Raw genomic sequence first — 18,198 nt, forward strand, 5'->3', positions numbered from 1 at the left:
GTGCGGCAAGCAGCCAGAGCACAGATCTAGTGGTGTGCGGAGTGGTGGTGCCCTCGGCACGTGCTAATGGTACTGTCCACAGGGCCCGGGGCAGTCGCCCCGATTAGTGCCCCCCCCCCACCAGGGACAGCTCTGGGGATAGGAAACTAACCCTGCAAAAAACGTAGGTTCTACTACACAGACAAGCCCCCAGATGGCCACCAGCATTGTAGATTCTGCTTTACCTAACCCCACACAGCGCTACATCTAGAGGGTTGGGTCCAAGACTGAGAACCTGTAATACCTAGATTCAAGTTTCAATTCCAATGAACTGCAGCCAAATTATGACTGAGGCAGGGGGCCAAGTTCTTGGGACCAAATTCCTCAGCTGAGGTGACAAATCTAGACTAATGTATTTGACTGGCTACAGGTGGGGAAAAGGGCATTTCAGTGAGGATCTTACAAAAGTGTGATTTCCTCCATGCTGGCGGCGACACTGTGAAATTTATGGTGCTTATAAACTGATACTGCTGGCTAGGACCCCCCTGGCAAAAAATGGCTTCTGGGTTAGAGTATACCATCCATTCAAGAGTTTTGTGGGCTGACAGCACTTCTGATCTAAGAGAGAGAATTTTAAAATAATTAGAAAAATGACTATTTGGAAGTATAGGGAAGAAGGGAAGAATTGAGAGGAAAAATAGTACATGAAGGGCTACTAAGCAACAAGTGAATAAAATAAAAAACACACAAACAGTGGTCTTTGGCTATGATCTGGGAATATTTCCTTGCAATATTGAAAACAGATTTTCATTCTCCAAAATATGATTATAACTGTTACTTTCTAAAAAAGTGACTCTAAGTTAATCATAGACATACAAGAATTCCTTCAACGATTCTAAACTGGTTGCCTGATACAGTGGATACAGTGCTAGACTAGGAGGCAAGAAACTAGTTTTTCTTTTCTGTGTCAGCCACTGATTTACTCCGCAGTTCCCATCAGTTAACATACCTAAATTTCCTCATTTATAAAATGGAGATTATGAGATTGAATCATTTCTGTATAGTTCCAGAAAATTTGTAGATTATGAAGCCTAAATATTACTCCTGAAGAGAAATGTATGAAAACAGCCATAAGACAACATATGTCCCTAAAGCAGAAGTTAGGAAAATAAAAATAGGCCTTGAAGCAATTTAGAACAAAGTAAGAAGGAGTTCAGTCATAAATTTTTTTTTTCAAAGGACAGACCCTTTCCTTATTTAGCAGTTAAAAAAAAGAAAAACAACCCAAATATTTCAGAAGTAGAGCAAAAGATCAAGGATATAATAAGAGACTGGAGAAGAATCCAAATTGCATCACAGGCTATAAAAGAAAAGGGTTAGGTTTAGCTAAATCTATCTGAAGTAACTAGACTTCTGGGTCATTTTCATCAGAGACTGTATTTCATCTCAGAAAAGCCTATGGATATTCCTAAAAAATAAAGAGCACCTTGCTGAAGTCTATGATTGGTTTTTAATTTCAGAAAAAGATAAACCTATTTCAGCTTTCCATTTGGGCAAGGTCTGAGCTCCCACTGCATGAACAATTAGTTTGTTTTTTGTTTTGTATTTTAATTACAATATAATGGAGGGGGGGAGGAAAGGGGCTGGGATTTGCATGACCTAGTTAGACATGTTTTAGACTTCTTTTAAAAGTTTGCCAACTTCCTTTCAAAAAGAGAACTATAATTCATAATAAAAGAGAGACCAAAGGCTTTGTTCCTCCTATGGCCTAGTTTTACTTGTCTATGTTGACTGCCAAAATCTTAGACAGGATGTTACATACAGATTAGAAAAGCTTCTGCCAACGACTAAAAATTTAGGCACCATGGATTTATTGCAGATTGGAGTTCTGCCATCAATAAATATACCGAGACTCGTTTATGGAAATTTCATTTACTTTTTCAAAAAACATAATACATTATACTCCTTATCAGACTGTGCGGGAGAAAAATGCACCTTTCAGATTATCACATTTTTGCCCGCCCTCAATTAAAATAATGCATCATTGAGACGCTATAGGGCAGGAATTTGATTACATACCTTCCCATTGAAGAAGAGGGGCTGCAACAAATATACCTCCTGACATGCTTTGCTTTTTCAAAACAGCTTTCTAGCACTGGCTAAGTTCACATTTTTATAGTAAAATGCTTATTATTTGGCTGGTATTCCAACCCGATGACTTTGGAGCACCTAACAAAACAAAGCAGACACAAGAAATGTAAAATGGAAGCTGTGGACAAAACAAACGCTAACTGGAATAACAAAAAGGCCAGTGATGTTCATGCAACCACAAATAACAACACATTCAAATGCACACACACTGAAGAACATTAAAAATATTTTATTATTCCCTTCTAAAGCTGCAAAACTTCCAGAGAAGAGCTTGATTCACATCTTCTCAAAATTTTGTTCTGGCAGGAGGCATCCATCATTCCATCACTAGAGGGATGGAATGTACTGTAATGAAACCTCAGAGATTATTGATTCCATATTATATGACTTGACAAGAGCACCTCCCAATTCTTTTCATTCATGAATCAATTCTATGGATAACAATATGTTTGTGTTTATTTCATTTTTCGTTAAATAAAATATCAGCAGTTTAATATGAGGATAGATTTTTAAAAGCATATACGGCGCATCCAGACAAGTGCAGCCATGCAGTATGTGGTGCCACAAACATACCTGAAGCACCACATACTGCAGTCAGGTGTTCTCCATGCTGCAAAGGTGCGCTGCCCATGCATGTGCTGCTCCGGATTCATTTTCCATGGGTTTTTTTGACCCTGTATATCCAGGGGGTCAAAAAAAACAAAAAAAAACAAAACAAACAAACAAAACAAACAAACAAACAAAAAACAAAAAAAAAAAAACACAGAAAAAATAACCCAAAGCAGCACACACGGGCAGCACATGCCAATGAAAAGCAGAGCCAGGCCATCCAGAGCCATGCTGTGGCTGCCAGCCAAGCTCCACCCGGCAGAATCACTGCTGCTGCAGTCCCCGGAGATCCCCAGGGCCCAAGGTAAGGCTGCTGGGCCCAGCCTTCCCTACTGCCCCTGGGGTAACTTGCTGCATGCCAAAGTGTGCATGACATGGGCATTCCCCAGGGACAATTGGCTGCAGCGCAAAGTGTGCCACTGCTACTTGTCCCCAGGGAATCAAATGTCTGTGCTCGTCTGGATGCAGCCATAGTCTAAGTATTAACATTAGTTTTCAGATAAGCCTTTTGATGGAGTAGTAAGAAGTCATCTTCTTTCAGCTGTTGTTGATAGCCATCAAGATTAATGCTAACACCAAACCTTATCTTCCAATACATACATTTTCAGTGCTTCCTCCCCACCCCACCCCAAGAATCTCCAAATACTTTGTTACGTGTGTATCCAAATTTCATTCTGCCATCAGCAAGATGCAGCTATAGCTGAGTTTAAACACAACAGCTGGTGTACCCAATGAAATTGCCTAGTGTTGCTGGTAAAGAGGAGTCTGTTTCTACTAAAGGAACTTCAGAGTGAATTCAAGAAGCAAAATCTCATCCTAATTTTGAATTTGGCTACAACCTGTGGGTTAAAAGTGGAAAAGTGTCATGTAAAGCACCTGACCATGGAAGCCAAGGGTTTTCATTCATAACTCTTCCAAAAGATGTTGGCCTTACTATCATCTCATGTTGGATGGTGCTGAGGAACACCTCCATGAAAACATGCCCCACCCACTCACTGCCAAACCACGTACATGTCCCAAAGACCAAAAAATTCTGTAGCCACTTTTTGATGCATGTCTAGGTGTGCCCAGCACCACTTGCAAGCTAAGTCTTGGGCATGCCAAATACTGCTCTAACTGCAGCCATGACATTTTTCCACCATGCAGCACAGGCCTGGCAGAAGCAAGTGAGTGGGGTATGTTTTCATAGCAACGCTCATTAGCTTTGCCCAAAAGTGCCGCATTAACGCCAGCAGCAGCTGTACTGTTCCGCAATGTCCGCTGGCATCAGTCTATCAATGAATCAACAATAGCCTTTCCTGAAGCAGCCAAGATTTTCTTTGGAAGCTTCTCATTTTTCACACACTGACAAACCTCACATCTGCTTATGAAATACAATGAAATTATAGCCACACTCCATTGCTGCAGGATTTAAGTCATAACTAAGCCCCTTTGTTCCTATGCCAAATGATACTGGGACCCCTCTTGGTATTAATAAAGGCAGCAATGGAGTTGCAATAGCAAATCCTACTTCAGTGTTTAAAAACATTAATTAAATTAGCCAAGCAAATTATCCTGTCTGAAGAGGACACTAAAGTCTTTAACACAAAAAAGGTTAAGGCAATAATTAAACTACCCAGAAGAAGTATGCTTTGGTGTAGTAAAAGAGAAGACCGGCTTCAGAGGGTAAGAAATTAAATGTTAACTTATAAGGTTTAAACAGTTCCACAGGGAAGGATTTGTACCTTCTTCTGACCCCTGTGGGAGAATGTATCCTGTCCAACATCCTTCAAGTAGTCTGGCCATGCTTATGCTCATCTGACTAAATGAACAAAAGCGGCAGTGCCTCCCCCAAGCCAGAGTGCTATTAAATGTGTTCTCTCCCAGCTCTGCGACCCTAGGAGGCATCCTGCAAGGCATGATAAAGTATAGAAAAAAAAAAGTTGACTTTCAAAGTGTTGAAAGATAAAAGAATTGTGGGTGATCAGCTAACAAGAAAAACGTCCAGGAAGCACTCATCAAGTAAGTATTTGCAAATAAGTTTAAAAAATAAGCATAGTTACTAGTATACGTATGGTTTATCCTGGGTAAATATGCATTTCCAAGGTTACTGTATCCATCTACTGTTTATTCCTAGAATGCTCATGACTGAAAATAGATACATTTTTCTTACTTTATTTGATGAACTCAAGATCCATATTAAAACAATGAAAGGCAGAACTATATGTGGTGGAACAGGGCATCAAAATGCTCTCATACAACAGCAAGTTTTGGTTCACTCGAGTTAAATTATTAATAAGAGAAAAGCAAAAAAGTGTAGATACTGAAAGAAACTTTGTAGAAGGTTATGATACCTATACAGAATGGACCACTCGGATTTGGTTTTTGAAAAAGCAGGTACAAGGTTTAGAATATTAGTGGTTTAGGATTTGCTCAAATATGAATCTAGATCTGATCTTGCTTCCACTAATCTTTCAAATAATCAAATAACAATAATAATTCAAATAATAACATTTACATGCAAACTTCTTCAATAATTTAAAACGCAACTGTAATTGCATTGTCTTGTTACAAGAAATCAGAAAGGTCTCACATTTTATGTTTGAAAATCAATGATGTCTATTGCTGATGAAGGTTAAACTGGATGTAATGAAATAATTTAGTTTCGCTTTTCATTTCTTAAAAAAATATTATATCACAAGGATCTTAATTGTTTGTGTTAGCTGTCAACTCAGTCAGGGCTGATGGAAAACCATACCTCAAAAAAAAAACACAGAAAAAATAACCCAAAGCAGCACACACGGGCAGCACATGCCAATGAAAAGCAGAGCCAGGCCATCCAGAGCCATGCTGTGGCTGCCAGCCAAGCTCCACCCGGCAGAATCACTGCTGCTGCAGTCCCCGGAGATCCCCAGGGCCCAAGGTAAGGCTGCTGGGCCCAGCCTTCCCTACTGCCCCTGGGGTAACTTGCTGCATGCCAAAGTGTGCATGACATGGGCATTCCCCAGGGACAATTGGCTGCAGCGCAAAGTGTGCCACTGCTACTTGTCCCCAGGGAATCAAATGTCTGTGCTCGTCTGGATGCAGCCATAGTCTAAGTATTAACATTAGTTTTCAGATAAGCCTTTTGATGGAGTAGTAAGAAGTCATCTTCTTTCAGCTGTTGTTGATAGCCATCAAGATTAATGCTAACACCAAACCTTATCTTCCAATACATACATTTTCAGTGCTTCCTCCCCACCCCACCCCAAGAATCTCCAAATACTTTGTTACGTGTGTATCCAAATTTCATTCTGCCATCAGCAAGATGCAGCTATAGCTGAGTTTAAACACAACAGCTGGTGTACCCAATGAAATTGCCTAGTGTTGCTGGTAAAGAGGAGTCTGTTTCTACTAAAGGAACTTCAGAGTGAATTCAAGAAGCAAAATCTCATCCTAATTTTGAATTTGGCTACAACCTGTGGGTTAAAAGTGGAAAAGTGTCATGTAAAGCACCTGACCATGGAAGCCAAGGGTTTTCATTCATAACTCTTCCAAAAGATGTTGGCCTTACTATCATCTCATGTTGGATGGTGCTGAGGAACACCTCCATGAAAACATGCCCCACCCACTCACTGCCAAACCACGTACATGTCCCAAAGACCAAAAAATTCTGTAGCCACTTTTTGATGCATGTCTAGGTGTGCCCAGCACCACTTGCAAGCTAAGTCTTGGGCATGCCAAATACTGCTCTAACTGCAGCCATGACATTTTTCCACCATGCAGCACAGGCCTGGCAGAAGCAAGTGAGTGGGGTATGTTTTCATAGCAACGCTCATTAGCTTTGCCCAAAAGTGCCGCATTAACGCCAGCAGCAGCTGTACTGTTCCGCAATGTCCGCTGGCATCAGTCTATCAATGAATCAACAATAGCCTTTCCTGAAGCAGCCAAGATTTTCTTTGGAAGCTTCTCATTTTTCACACACTGACAAACCTCACATCTGCTTATGAAATACAATGAAATTATAGCCACACTCCATTGCTGCAGGATTTAAGTCATAACTAAGCCCCTTTGTTCCTATGCCAAATGATACTGGGACCCCTCTTGGTATTAATAAAGGCAGCAATGGAGTTGCAATAGCAAATCCTACTTCAGTGTTTAAAAACATTAATTAAATTAGCCAAGCAAATTATCCTGTCTGAAGAGGACACTAAAGTCTTTAACACAAAAAAGGTTAAGGCAATAATTAAACTACCCAGAAGAAGTATGCTTTGGTGTAGTAAAAGAGAAGACCGGCTTCAGAGGGTAAGAAATTAAATGTTAACTTATAAGGTTTAAACAGTTCCACAGGGAAGGATTTGTACCTTCTTCTGACCCCTGTGGGAGAATGTATCCTGTCCAACATCCTTCAAGTAGTCTGGCCATGCTTATGCTCATCTGACTAAATGAACAAAAGCGGCAGTGCCTCCCCCAAGCCAGAGTGCTATTAAATGTGTTCTCTCCCAGCTCTGCGACCCTAGGAGGCATCCTGCAAGGCATGATAAAGTATAGAAAAAAAAAAGTTGACTTTCAAAGTGTTGAAAGATAAAAGAATTGTGGGTGATCAGCTAACAAGAAAAACGTCCAGGAAGCACTCATCAAGTAAGTATTTGCAAATAAGTTTAAAAAATAAGCATAGTTACTAGTATACGTATGGTTTATCCTGGGTAAATATGCATTTCCAAGGTTACTGTATCCATCTACTGTTTATTCCTAGAATGCTCATGACTGAAAATAGATACATTTTTCTTACTTTATTTGATGAACTCAAGATCCATATTAAAACAATGAAAGGCAGAACTATATGTGGTGGAACAGGGCATCAAAATGCTCTCATACAACAGCAAGTTTTGGTTCACTCGAGTTAAATTATTAATAAGAGAAAAGCAAAAAAGTGTAGATACTGAAAGAAACTTTGTAGAAGGTTATGATACCTATACAGAATGGACCACTCGGATTTGGTTTTTGAAAAAGCAGGTACAAGGTTTAGAATATTAGTGGTTTAGGATTTGCTCAAATATGAATCTAGATCTGATCTTGCTTCCACTAATCTTTCAAATAATCAAATAACAATAATAATTCAAATAATAACATTTACATGCAAACTTCTTCAATAATTTAAAACGCAACTGTAATTGCATTGTCTTGTTACAAGAAATCAGAAAGGTCTCACATTTTATGTTTGAAAATCAATGATGTCTATTGCTGATGAAGGTTAAACTGGATGTAATGAAATAATTTAGTTTCGCTTTTCATTTCTTAAAAAAATATTATATCACAAGGATCTTAATTGTTTGTGTTAGCTGTCAACTCAGTCAGGGCTGATGGAAAACCATACCTCACAAGGTGATCTGCAACTCTGGGCTGAATCAGTGGGGCTTTATTTAAATTTTCCTGTGGGTCAAAGCCTTCTTTTTGAATAAGGCATGATGTTTCATTTTTTCCATATACTAAAAATACAATCTGTGTGATTTAGGGCCTGAGATTTACTACATTTGCTCAGTAGGCTCCACTTAAGGCCTCTGCACATTACTACAAGACACATGGCTAAAAAAAAAAGTAAGATGGCAGTCCAACAGATGAGGTTCTTTACCAGTCATCCCTTCCAAAACAAGAGACCTAGGAAGGGTTTTCTCTTAGAACTCAGCTTATATTTAAAACAGGATCGATCCAAGCATCAGTTACTGATGAAGACATCTTAGTGGAGCTCAAGTCTCTAACTTCCTGTGCCCCAAATTTAAAGGGAGACTTGTCATTGTCCCTCACATCTCAATAGAAGTGTTAACTGGCATCATGAGGGAGTGGCTTTAACCTGTCCACTCAGGTACAAGGGCCTTCTCTGAGCAGGGTAAGGTTCTAGGAGCTAGGAACAGGTTTGGTGGAGGAACTAAGGAGGGTCTAGTGTGAAGAAGAAACTTGTTACCTGTTGTACCATTACGTGGAGGGGCAGTAACCAAGGCCATAATGGGTTGATCCACGATAAAAAGATCTCCCCCTCCTCCGACCCAAAAGGGAAGGCTAAGTAAATAAAATATGAAGGAAAATGAGTCTCATTTTTGGCCAAAAGTCAGGTTTGAAGATATAGCCATTAAAGCAAGTTAAAGAGCAAAGTACTCTGGTTTCACTTGAGGAAGGTGTTGGATAAAAAGAAAAAAAAATCTGAACTGCCTTGGCTTAAAAAGGCCAGGATTTTACCTATAAGGTGTGGAACTTGATGCTTAGATCAGGGCTTGTCAACCAGGGGTACACATACCCCCAGGGGTACTTAAAAAGGTCTTTGGGGGTGCACGGGGGCAGGAAGGGATGGGGCGTGCCCCAGGGCACGGTGGCAGCATCTCCCCTTATGCGTTTGCCTCTTAGCCAGGGGAGGGGGAGACAGGGGGGTGCACTGGGTGCTGCAAGGATCTCAATAGCAGGGGGGTAGAGTTTGTTTCTATGCCCCCTCCCAGGAGCAAGGCCAGGGGGGCAAGCAGGTTTGGGGGGGGAGGGGGATTGCATGTGGCAGTTAAAGGAATCTTAATTTTGAGACCATAAGAAACACACACACACACACACACACGGTCTTTTCTGCGTTATATGGAACAAACAAGTACAGTACCTTACCTCAGACTCCACCGCTGGGGTAGTGGGTGGTGGCAGCAGCTGCCACATGCAAGCACCCCCGGCTGCTGCGTGCAAGCACATCTCCCTCTGACTCTGTCTCTGGCTGCCGCCAGAAGGGGTACACTTGCTAAAAAAAGGTTGAAAACCCCTGGCTTAGTTCATTAAGCCATTCCTTCCTGCCTTCCAAAAATGCTAGTTCAATTCAGATCTATTTGGATTTTTTGGTTGACAGTAAATGAAAGATGTTCTGTGGGTGGAGGACAAAAATGGGGATAACTTCAGATCTTGTAAATTAGAAACTGCCATCTTATTCTATGTACTAAAAATTCATAACATATATTTGTAGCAACAGATACTTAACATTAAATGCCTAAATCCAAGCTAGCACACTGTTCAATGAATAATCCACTAAGACGCACACTGAAAAAGGGAAGATTTTAAAAAATCATGTGGTTCTAATAGCAAGCCATTGTGTGTCACAGGTTCTGGGGATACTGTTGGCTTACAAATTCACCTTCAAGGGAACTGAGGTGCTGCAGACATTTTTTCATGGATTTCATCCAGTTTTGTATAACTAAATACCTGAAATACTACTACAAAATGTGAACAGTAGTTATTATTTGAGTGGTACTCTCACTCAAAGCTACTCTTTCAGGAGAATATTATTTGCCTCTAATCTTAGGAATGCCATCCCCTCTTCTACCTCCTTTTCCTATTCTCCCCCCAAATGCATACAAAAATACCTTTCTGTAAGAACTTCACTTTTCCCCATCCTGATTTTCTTCACTAATAAAGAACAACACCTGAGGGGGTGCTCTAACATTTTCTGGATAGGGTAGGATATAAACCTAATTACTACTAATAAATGGGAATTTATGCAGAGAGAGAGTAGTGTTGTCAGGGGAAAGGAGATCTCTCTAGCCCTGCAAGACCTTTCATTTTCCTAGGTTTGTAATCCCATGCCCTGAAAGCCTTTCATGTGATAGCCACCATTGCTCTCCCTGGAGATACGGGCAGTCCTGACTTACGACACAATTGGTTCCTGAAAACTGCATCTTAAGTCGAAACGTTGCAACTCAGAACCAATTTTTCATAAGAAACCACGTTATAAATGGGGGATTGGTTCCTGAACCAAGGCCCGATACCCTATTGTCACTAAAAATACTCCAGAATTTTATACTCAATCCATTATAAATGAGTAATATAGATAATGTATTTATGAGTAATAAATTAGTAATATAGTAATGTATTTATATTGTAAATAGCAATCATATTAATTTGAAAGGACTTCTTTGAGGCAACTTTGCTGGACTTTTTGAAAGGCTCTTGGCTGGAGTCTTCTCAGGAGTCCTGGTTGCAGGTTTTTCTGGAGTCTTGTCTGCTTTCTTAAAGAAAGTGTCCAAGGAAGTTTTGGACAGATATTCTCCAGGGAGATGAGCGATGCAGCAAACTTGTTCGCTGGCGTGGCACTGCATCGGATCAAGCATTGTAAAGTTGAAATTGATGTCATAAAGTTGAAACAGTGTCAATTTATAAACGACGTAAGTGCAAAACGTTGCAACTTGAAATGTGGTAAATTGAGGACTGCCTGTACCTAGCTAGAATACCCTCAAGAAATTGTCAAGGAAATTTCCACTCAACTGAAGGACTATGGTTCAATTGTATTTTCAATACAATATTCAGGAAAGGGGAAAAATCAAGGTGCTTTACAATGTATATAGGAATCTTTTTACCACTTTAAAAATACAGTCGCCTGATGCAGAAAATATGTCAGCTGCAAAACACAGCTCACAAGATTACACTGCTGTTGAGGACAGGAAATACAGAATCATCGAATCAAAACTACAGAAATATGTGGTAGAGACAATGGCGTTATCCAAAACAATAGGTTCACAGCCCTATTGCAAATGAAGTAATGAGATTTTCAGCCTCCATTGAAAGCCTTGTACTTTTACCAGCTTAGTTGGCTCTATCATCTCAATGGAGCATTGACTCAGTACTGACTCACAAGGAAGGGAGCCACATGAGTCATTACCACTTACTCAGCACCTTGTATTTTCTCACAGCACCTTGTATTTTGTCAGAAGAAAACTTATCCGAGTATTAATGTGTACTGACATTACATAGCTTGAGAGGACATTTCACTTTGTTTTTATGAAACCCCTCAAGAAAATCCAAGTGTCAGGTAAACACATTTTATGTTAATTATTTTATTTCTCACAAGAGAGCAAAACAGACAAAACACTTCATTTACTAGCAGCCTAACTTCTAAAAATGACTTTTTTGGCTAAAGAGAGCCCTCTCATTCGGCTTCAGCTTGGTTATACAACTTTTAATTAAATGCATCTCAGAATTGTGTGGAATACTATTTATCACTTTTGGGAATATTTTCCTTAAAAGTGTCCAATATTGCATCAAACTGCTCTAGTTTACAAGTCAGCTCACAGCCACTTAATAGCTATAAACCTGGGTATGACAGAACAGTAACTAACCATGTAAATATCATCATCTCTAGGATACTTTCAGACATATGTTTCAAAACAGAGTAGGCGTGAATCAACTCTGATATTTAATAGGCTTGGAAACCTTGGAAGAAGCAATCTTGGAAGAAACAGGCAGGAGGCTAGGACATTAGTGCATTTAGACCAGGAGTAGATAATTATTTTGGCTAGAGGACCACTTAATGAGTTTTGGCAAGCTGTCAAGGGCCGCACAGGTAGCTCTGCCCCTTGACAGATGCCCCACCCCTGGTCACCATCTTGGGACCAGAAGTCCTGCCCTCTGACCCCTGAACTTTGCCACCAGAAGTCCCTCCCCTTGCTCTCTCAGAAGTACTGATTTGAGAGGGGGAAGGAAGAAAGGGGGTTTGCCATCTTAGAACCAAAAAACCCCAAATCTTACACTAAAAATCAAGCATCTACTGTAACACATGGTCATTTTATTTCAAAAATATTTTTTGTCCTGATTTATGCATGTTTGCCTAGTGTATATTAAGTGATGGCACAAGAGCTCAAAATAAAATTTTACTCTCATATATTGTGTGGGAGGGGGGTGTCTGGGGTATATGGAGGTGGGGTTTGTGGAGCATGTGGGTGTGTGTAGGGGTGAGGCTGTGTATGTGGGGGGAAGGATGTGGGGTTTGTGGGGGAGGAAATCGAGCAGCTCCCTGGGTGGCTGCAGCAGTGATAGGCTCACCCAGGGCCAGGGCCTTTCTGCAGCCAAGGGAAGGAGCACAATGCACTGCCCCAGCAGGAACAGGCAGAGCTCAGCCCTATGCCAAGTCAACCAGGGGCAGCAGCAGGGTGGGCCAGATGCAATGAATTGGTGGGTCCCTGCCCATTGGCCAGATGAAATCACCTGGTGGGCCAGATCCGGCCCACAGGCCATATTTTGTCTATCCCTAATTTAGGGCAAGTACAGAAAGTCAAAAAGCCTGAGGCGGAATAGACTAAATCTTCACAGGTTAGTCTAAGCTGTGCAGATTGAACCAGTAAACAAGTGAACAGACATTCACTTTCGATTCCAGAAATTCAGCTGCATGCCTGCAGTGGCCCAAGCCAGAAGCCAGGGGCACTAGAGCATGCCTCCCTGCTCAGCTGGAGCAGACAGCTTCAGCCAAGACTTGACCACCCACCCTGGAAGGGAAAAGAAGGGTGCAAAGCATCCTGGGATGCTGGGGGACCGTGAGTTAACTTGAATCTGGAGGGGGTCTGGGACAGAAGTTCAATAAACCTGTTTAACGTAAATCAATTAAAGCTGATACTATAGCCACCTAAGTCTATCTTAAACTGTTTTTGGCCATTTTAAAAGTAGTTTATGTACACTTAACTTCTGTTGTGTTACAGATTTAAACTGGTTTTGGATCATTTATACTAGTTTGTGTAATTTCTGTCCCCAGCTTTACACTGCATGTAAAGCGTGTTCTAAAACACAGCAAGATGACACTGAATGGGTATGGGAAAAACTTTAAGTATGGTAAATATACCCAAACTCCTGACTCTGTTATAGTGGTAAAAAAAATAGAACTTGGCTCTAAAGATTTGATAATTTCTAATAAAATAAGCAGTATATTGAGTGATCCAGTCTACTATGTACTAAAATAAGTCCATATAAACAGAATAGAGATATTATAATGAAATACTGGGTTCTAGGTCACAAAATTAATAATGATTGCAAAAAGTTGATAGTGACAAAGTCTACTAAACAGTGATTTCAACTACCCAAATATGAATTTGGAAAAAGTGAAATCAAAACAAAGTTTAGTAGGAAGAAAAATGTCTGTATCAAAATGGATTCTTCTTTAAAAAGATAATCTTAAAACATAGAAAATGTGATTCATAATTTAGGTCTCAGAAAAACAAGAGCTGATATAAGAAGAAACCTACGTATTTCTTGGTTGAGATTAAAAAATGATACATCTCAACGTATCAGAGGCTACAATAAGCTTAGTGTTACCTTTATTAGAGGGAATCATATCAAAAAAAAAATTTTAAAGGAGGAAACTACTTGGGACAAAGAAAAAATGGTAAAATGGAAAAATCTCAGAGATTAAGTTTACACTATAACATTGTTTAGGTATTGAATAAAGTGGACTGAGAAACAAGAAACACAATCGGCCAATGTCTATCCCATGTATTGGGGATATAAACTGTTTTAGGCCACATAGAAAAGGTGTTACATTTCTACTAGGAGAACTGCCATGCTCCCAGTAAAAATTACCAGCATACAGGTGTTCAGTTTCTCATGGAGGAAACATGCACTCAGAGACGGAAGGTCTTTCACCTTGAGACTTAAAAGATCTCCCTCACAAAAAGGAGAATGAAATGCTTTCACTAGAATAAACACCTGTACATTTGACTCCTCTGTGATCAGGAGGAAATTGAGCAGCAGCCTCCCCTGTGACCCCAGCCTGGGAAGGTTGGCAGGGGAGGATCTGCTTGCAACTGGAAGTCTCCTGTGCTCTCCCCATCTTCTTTGGTCTGGGGAAGGAAGCAGGAGAGAGGGGTTGTCCTCAGGCTGGAACACTTCTATGCTCCCTGTCTTGGGAAGATTTCAACCACTGCAAATTCACTAGAAATTCACAGCCATAGAAAAGAACTCCTGTCCATGGTCTTGAATGCTACATGTGATACTATTAAATCTCATTCAAGTCTGTGAAAATCCATATTGCATCTACTTTTGTAATACACTGTCACCCAACTCATAAAATTGAGTCACCAAAAAAAGCAGTGATAAAGAAGAGTATCCATGGACCCTCTGTATTAACAGTTTTTCAGAGCCTTAAGCAACATAGACTAGAATCAGACTTAGGCAACTATGTCCACATACAGGCCAAATAGGTGGAATAATATCTGGCCAAGTGAGGTTAAATGGCAAGTATATAGTATTCAAGCAAAAAGGCATCTTTCAAAAGTGGAAATCCAGCCTCGGCAAAAACTATAGAAAGAACATATTATGGCAAGCAAAATACAGGAGACAAATCAAGATTAGTATTTCTTCTTTACATTTCTTAATTTAAATTAAGTATAGTACAGCTCAGAAACCAGTGACAGGAAATGCGACTGTTTGAAAGTTATACATAGAACAAAAAAGGAGAGTCGAGTTTCTCCATAGCACACTCAATTTCATTGCATTAATTTTCACCAAAAGATGACAGGGAGATCCCAAACCATGCACTGCTTTTTGCAGGTACAGCAAGTGAAGAACTCTCTCCCCCCCTCCTCCAAGAATTTGAAAGCTGCTATTTTATTCTGAGACGGAGAGGGAAGGCATAAACACAAGCTTGTACTAGAAAAAGTCTCAGGGATACTGAAAGACAGCCGTCATTATGTTAAATACAAGCTGTATTAACATTAAAACCTAAAACATACATTCCTGTGTATACATTTCCAGAATTCTTCGCATCTTAAATAACAAAGTGAAACAATTGTAGAGATAAAGTATTGCCAAATGGGACAAGGTTTGGTACAGAAAGAAAATAAGACAAAATTTATCCAGTGTGGATCAGCTTTAAAGTAATACTACTTATTTTCAAGGCTGTATCCTAAAATCCAATTTTCAGGTAAAATCTTTTAGCCTACATAACATTTTGGTTTTGCAACCATTTAAAATGCTAAAGTTAAGAGTTTTGGTCGAAAGTTAGATAGAGTTTATTAAAAGAACCATGAATAAATTTTAAAAGACATTGCTACATATCTGTTTTGACAGAAAGGAAATTCAAGTATATCATAAGTTACAGAAAGAATCCCATACTCCAGCAGCAAGACATTTTAAGAAGATGTTATATTATACTTTATTCTCATATTTGAGGAAGTTTTTCTAAAATGATATTCTAATCTAGTGATTTCCAGAAGATGCATAAAGTCGCAACAAATTGAACCTTGATCTAGAGTGGCCATTCTTACTTCTAACAACAAAGCCTTCAAGAAAAATCAAGAAGTCTGACTTTGAACACTTGTTTTAAAAATGGAATTGACTTCTTATACCTTGGAGATGGATAAATTCCCTTATTCATTATAAACATTCAGATGACAGAAGGTGAGGCAGAAGAAAATTGCTTAAGTTCTACTCGGGACTCTATCTTTCTCTGTGTTGGGGGGAAATGATATATATAATAGAGGATTTAGAGTTGATAAGACTCAAAGGACTATGACCCTTCTAGGTTGCACTCTAGTGAAGCATGTTTGTCTGTTGAAAGAGACCTGAAAAATCCTCAATTCAAATAAAAACAAAACCAAAATGGTATAAGGATACACTTCTGCCTTTCAGTGTTTATAGAAATCCTTTTTCTGAATGCTTGTTATCCATTTGTCTTAAAATATTACTTGCATCTTTTAACAGCCCAGGCGTCCTGAGTAAAACTAAAGCAATTTTCTTCTGCTTCACCTTCTGTCATTTGAATTTTTATAACGAATAAGGGAATCTATATATTTCCCCCCAACACAGCTCACAGCCTCAAAGCACCTTATGAAAAAGCGGAAAAAAAAAAGCACGAAACACACACACAACCACATCCCACAGGCAATAAACAGAAATGATAAATTAAGTGGCACTGCCCTTAAGTTAATACAGGTTCAGATGATCCTAGTACAGGGACTATGCCCCAGTGTTCCCGAGCAAAGCAGTCCTTGGCCCATGTGATCTAGGGGAAAAATTCTTTGTTGACTCAGCTTTGACCCTGAGGGTATAAACAAGACCCTCCAGTCAGGTACAAGTGGATTATAAAATACGAGTGATCTAAGCGTGCTGCCAAGACAGACTGAAGTTTTCAGCAGGCATGAGACAAAACAGCAGAGAACAGGCAAGGCTGCAGATGCCAAGACAGCTTTGCCACTGTGGTTTGGAAATTCAAGAGCTAGAAAAATTCCTACATCTGGACCAAGGAAGAAGCAAAACACATAGCTCAGCACCTGCACAAGCAGCACTTTCATCCAACAAAAGGATGGCTTTCTTGAAGAAAGGAATGCAATGGCATCACCTCTAAAATGACAAGATAGGGGAAAAGGAGGCACCACTTATTCGCTGCCAAGAACTGAACTGCTACCTTACATCCTACCTGTTCTACCAGACATTCTTAAAGCACACAAGACTGAAAACATATGCAATACATACGAGACATGGCATTTACTATACAGCTGTTCCAGATAGATCACTGACCTTAAAAATAGGACAAACAGCAGCTTTAAAAAGGCAAAGAACAGACTGACCAGGCTAGAAGCCTGTAACATGGCAGGGACAGACAAACCAGGAGGGATGTGGGCAGTGGGGTCCCCCAGGGCTCGGTCCTCAGACCTGCACTATTCAACATTCTCATCAGCAACTTGGACGAGGGGGTAAAAAGCACCTTGTTCAAATTCGCAGACAACACTAAGATATGGGGGGGGAGTGAGCACGCTAGAAAGGAGGAACAGACTGCAATCGGACCTAGACAGGTTACAAGGGTGGGCGGATGAGAACAGGATGGGTTTCAACACTGACAAGTGCAAGGTACTGCACCTGAGGAGGAAGAACCAGCAGCATACCTACAGGCTGGGGAACTCCCTTCTTGTCAGTGCAGAGGCAGAAAAGGACCTCAGTCATTATTGATGCCAAAATGAGCACGGGCCGACAGTGTGGGGACGCAGTCAGGCAGGCCAACCACACCTTGTCATGCGTCCCCAGATGCATCTTGAGCAGGTCCAAGGAGGTGATCCTCCCCCTCTATGCGACATTGGTCAGGCCACAGTTGGAGTACTGCGTCCAGTCCTGGGCGCCGCACTTCAGGAGGGATGTGGACAACATGGAGAGGGTCCAGAAGAGGGCCACCCGCATGATCAGGGGTCAGCAGGGCAGGCCCTACAAGGAGAAGCTACGGGACCTGAACCTGTTCAGCCTGCACAAGAGAAAGCTGAGGGGGGGATCTAGTGGCCGTTTACAAACTAGTCAGGGGGGACCAACAGGCATTGGGGTAGTCCCTGTTCTCCCGAGCACTCCCAGGAGTGACAAGAAATAACGGTCACAAGCTGACAGAGGCTATATTTACACTAGACATCAGGAGGCACTACTTCACAATCAGGGCGGCTACGAGCTGGAACCAACTTCCGAGAGAAGTGGTGCTGGCTCCTACGCTGGGGGTCTTTAAGAGGAGGCTAGATGAACACCTTGCCGGGGTCGTTTGACCCCAGTACTCTTTCCTGCCATGTCAGGGTGTCGGATTTGATGACCTGCTCAGGTCCCTTCCAACCGTACAAACTATGAAACAGTAGCTACTTGTTGGCAAAAGCAACAAAACCAGTCACTTACAGAGGAAACAAACTTATAGATTACTGACAGAAACTTTCCTAGACTAGCTGAGAGACCATAATATGAACAACGATACAA

At 40.7% G+C, this 18,198-nt stretch overlaps 1 protein-coding gene across 6 annotated transcripts in view; it reads right to left on the reverse strand.

Moving 5' to 3' along the window:
• The window catches only part of ARMT1 (acidic residue methyltransferase 1), a 32,791-nt gene that overhangs the window by 1,340 nt on the left and 13,253 nt on the right, over window positions 1-18,198 (reverse strand). The window contains exons 6-9 of one of the 6 annotated variants that reach the window (XR_003094345.1): window positions 9,340-9,466; window positions 8,075-8,754; window positions 4,464-5,476; window positions 2,059-2,208 (exon numbers count right to left, since the gene is read on the reverse strand). The gene's annotated coding sequence lies outside the window, so the exon portion shown is untranslated. Of the gene's footprint in view, window positions 1-2,058; window positions 2,209-4,463; window positions 5,477-8,074; window positions 9,587-18,198 lie in introns of those variants that run through there. The other 5 variants (XR_003094344.1, XR_003094347.1, XR_003094346.1 and 2 more) reach the window with 5 other exon arrangements.

This window comes from Alligator sinensis, unplaced genomic scaffold (assembly GCF_000455745.1).
Source record: "Alligator sinensis unplaced genomic scaffold, ASM45574v1 scaffold1177_1, whole genome shotgun sequence".
Lineage (NCBI taxonomy): Eukaryota > Metazoa > Chordata > Crocodylia > Alligatoridae > Alligator > Alligator sinensis.